This window comes from Apodemus sylvaticus, chromosome 7, assembly GCF_947179515.1.
Source record: "Apodemus sylvaticus chromosome 7, mApoSyl1.1, whole genome shotgun sequence".
In the NCBI taxonomy this organism is placed as follows: Eukaryota; Metazoa; Chordata; class Mammalia; order Rodentia; family Muridae; genus Apodemus; species Apodemus sylvaticus.
This window is the reverse complement of record NC_067478.1, coordinates 40,497,764-40,502,232: the sequence shown is the minus strand read 5'-3', so window position 1 is coordinate 40,502,232 and position 4,469 is coordinate 40,497,764.

Here is a 4,469-nt window from a genome sequence, read left to right as displayed (position 1 = left end):
GGAAGAAAAAAATGAGACCAGCCTAGGAGTAAGAGTTGCAATGGAAAATGTGCTAAGCCATCTAAAGCATGTTTAGATGGGGCAAGTGCTAGCACTGGGGCAAGCACTAAATGAACTATGCTTGAAGCTTAAAGGTCACATGTGTGCTTGCATATGCTCAGCAACATGAGCTGTAAATGACAGTGAAGGCTTCTTACCAGACCACGAGATTATTACCCCAATCTTACAGAAGAGAAGAACAGAGTAACTGTAATTAATTGGAGACAGTAAGAGGCCATTGGGGATCTTAACTGCCCCTCCCCCAAAACCAAAAGCTTTAAATGAGCATAGAGGGTTCATCTCTAACCTCTCGCAGGGGCCATGTCACATGGTTCATGAGTGAAGCCCTGATCAACCTGATTCACACAGCAATGAGCTCCCCCAGTTTGCCATTTTCTAGAACCTTCCTTATATTTATTGTCACCCCACTAAAGATCCATAATACCCACCAGCATATGTTGAGCTAGCACACCCACTCGGTATGACTCTCTTAGACCTGCCAGCACTCTTTGCCTTATGCTGGCTCTTGTGAACCTGTGTGAAACAGTGCCGCGTTGCCTGTTCATGAATATACTTCTAACAGTGAGACAGAATAAAGTTCAGGCAAATGCTAAAGTTTTCTTCATTGGAAATTAAAAAATACAACCAAACACTGTTGATGAAGCCACTAATAGCTTTTATTTGTTTTTATATAAAATGTATACATTAGTGTGTATATAATATAGTATAGTATATATAATAAAACATTTTTATAGCTTACAGTGAAACCCAAGGTGGCAGGTATGACTTGGGAATCCGAATGTTCATGTGCTGGAGATACAGCTGAGTTGGTAGAGTACTGACCTAGAACACACAAAAGTGTAAGTTTCAGTGTCAGCAGCATGTCATAATGGAAATGGTGGTGCATGCAAGCTGGCGTGGCCATTCTAATATCAAATAATATCTAAGAATGACAAAATAGACTTCCAACCAAAATAATCAAAAGAGATGGGAAAAGAAATGCCATACCCATTAAAGGAAAACTCCACCAAAGTGATCTCTCAAGCCTATGCCCCAAAAATGAATGCACGACATACCCAAACTTATTGGACACCATGAAAATAGTGCTAGAGAAATGTTACAGCAATAAGTGTCTTCATAAAGAAACTAACGAGATCTCATATTAGTGACTTAACAGCACATTTGAAAGCTCTAGAACAAAGAGAAGCAAGCACAGCCAAGAGGAACAGACTGCAAGAGATAATCAAACTGAGACTGGAGTCAATGAAATAGAAACAAAGAGAACAATACAAAGAACCAATGAAGTGAAGAGTTGGCTCTTTGAGGAAAAAAAATCAATATGGTAGACAAATTCTTATCAAACTAACTAAAAAGCAGAGACAATTTCCAAATCAGCACTCGAGTTGAAGGCACAAGGACCCAAAGCTCAAGATCATCTCAGCAGCATAGAAATTTAGCTGAGACAACTACATATATATATAATTGAGACACCCACCTAGCTGAGAGATACTTCATCCAACCAAATTCCCCATGCATCTACACTGAAGCATGAACTGAATCTCAGGGTCATCAATTCAAATACCTGCGTAGATAAATTCTTCTCAACCCTAATTTTAATGATGGTTCTTGTATGCTTAACCTCCCTTCTAGCCCACTGCCCACCAGAGGTAATAAAGGTTATTAGGATACAGGGGAAGTGGAACTCTTTAGAATTGTTCTTTGGAGCAAGTCCCATCTGTGCTGTCAGGAAATCAGCAGTTCAGTTCCTAGGATTCCGCAGCAGCAGCTCTATCCATTCACAAACACTTCATGGATACACCAGCAGTCCAGGTCAGCAGTGCTGGGTTAGCAGCATCAATGTCACACAACCTAACAGGAACAGCCAAGCCCCCACCACCATCCACTGAGTCCTATTTATACCCCCTCCAAACATCACATGTCCTCCACGAGTCCTCCCTCACCACGTGTCTTGCCTCAGCATATGAGTTTGTCTTAGCAAAACTCCATGTGAGTCTGTCTCAGTTGACATCACTCTGCCAATCAGCCAGTCTGTGGAAGCAGCAAGAGGCTGCCAGGATACCACCAGAAAGTTTTTTGAGTGTGTGTGTGTGCTTGTGGGTATGTGTGTGTTTGGGGGGCGGTGTGTGTTGAGGTGGGTGGGGGTGCTTGGGGGATGGTGTGTGTGTGTGTGTGTGTGTGTCTATGGAGTCCTGACAAAGCTCAGCTGCACAATGTAAGGCAATCCAATGCATGCATGTTTTGAGCAATGACTCCCTCTTCACGTGCCCTTTCACTTACTTGCTTTAGCGAAACATCCTTCACCTGTCTGCTTCAATAAAACATTCTTTTACATGTCTGCTTTTAGCAAAACATCCTTTCACCTATGTCCACTTGAAGCACACGCTTCTTCACGTGTTTGCTCCAGCAAAACACCATCCAACACAACTGACGTTCTAAAGAACCCTTAAGTTTCCACTTCATGCCTGGGTCTAAAAGGCTGGGGATGGAGCTCAGTTGGTAAAGTGCTCATCCAGTATGCATGAAGTCCGGAGTTCAGTCCCTAGCACAGAGCAAAAAGCCAAGGCCAGGTTTAAACCTTGCTGGCTGGACTCCACAGCTTAGCACTTCATAATACTGCCTTGGAAGTTATTCAGTGTGAGCACTCTAAAGCCTGACGTGTCAGCATTCTAATCCTGCCTCCATCGTCTCCCACCTCCATAAACCTAACCCTAACTGCCCAGCCTCTCTCAGCTTCCATTTATGCAATCTGATCATCGCATAGGATTATCATAAAATACAAATGAGATACTGCCTATCCAGACAAATCAGAACTTAAAAGTAAATCAGGGTCAGTACTGCGAAGGCATCAGCTCTTTGCAGCTAGAGCCGCAGTTTCAATTAAACCCCAGCCTAGCATGGTGGCACACTCCTTTAATTTCAGCATTCAGAAGGCAGAGGCAGGGGGATTTCTGAGTTTGAGGCCAGCCAGGTCTTCAAAGAGAGTTCCAGGACAGCCAAGGTTACACAGGTAAACCCTGTCTCAAAAAATCAAAACAAAGCAGCAACAAAAATCAATTCATCCTCCAACAAAATCTTGGTTTGTATTTTCAAGATTATAATATAATTGCATTATTTCACCCTTTCTTTTCTCTAAGCCCTCCTATATACCTGTCCTTGCTCCTGTCCAAATCCATGGCATCTTTTTACATTGTTATTACATGTATGTGTAGCCCTAAATATAACTTACCCAGTCTGTACACTGTCACTTGTAGAAGTGTGGTTCTCATCTCTCTCCCCTTCCCTAAGGCTTCCTGAATACACACAAGAAAGATTAAAAAGGTGTGCTATAGCTAAAGTCTTGCTGAATTCCTCCAACAGCATAAGAAACAGTGTGCACCAATGTAACACAAACAAATGGCTAGGTGCCAGTGAGGGAAACTACAGGAGCAAATGTTCTGTAAGAGCCAGGAACCAGGAAGCACGCTTCCTGGAATCACATGCAGGCCAAAACCATACTCACCTGGAGCCTCCAGCACAGTACAGGACCTGGAGGTACTGCCAAAAACAGATTTTACAAAAAAGAAAAAAAAATGGAGAAGGTAAAGAAAGAGCAGCATTTGCCCCCAGGACCATGATAAAGGGTGACCAATCCTGTTGCACCTTAGAGACAAAGATTTTTCCACCCAAATGCAAAGCAATTCTACTCCACCCTCACCCTTGTGTCTGCATCTCATAACTAGGGTTGCACTTCCTAATGTGGAGCGGCTCCATCTATGAGGTCATTTGTTTTCCCATGAACTCAGTTAAGCTCTGGCTAAGAAGGCTGTATGAGGAAAAGCAGCACTACAGCCTCTTACTGCCGTCTCCTAGGACGGTCAGAGAGAGCATTGAATCCAATACAATTGTCTTTAAAAAAAAAAAAAAACTATGCATACAAAGATAACAAGTTCCAAATGTTGTCTTTCTTTTTAAAGGTATGTTTGTTTCGAATCATATGTTTTTAATCTATGACAAAACAGCCAGCTACATTATAATTACTTCAATTCTACACATTATCCGAAAGCTAAGAGATAGCAGGCACAAGTGATGAATGGCTTACCAGAGGGATATCAAGTCAATCTGCAGGTTCAAGATGTAAACAGAATCACCCCAAAAGAGAAGAAATGGTGAACAACAGATCCAATTTGTATTCTACTCTTTCAGAAAGGCGACTGGCTTCAAAGTCTCTGGGTGAAGCGCAAAGGACTGCTGGAAAAGACTCAGGTGCTAAGAGTTTCTGTGTCAGTATGAACTTTAATTAGTCAAACCCTATATTTAATTTGCACCTGAATGAAACTGTTTTTCTAGTTACTAAGAGAATTTGAAATCTTTAACCAACAGATGAAATAAATATAAAAAGAGAGTCACAGAAATCTAGAGTATGTTCAACA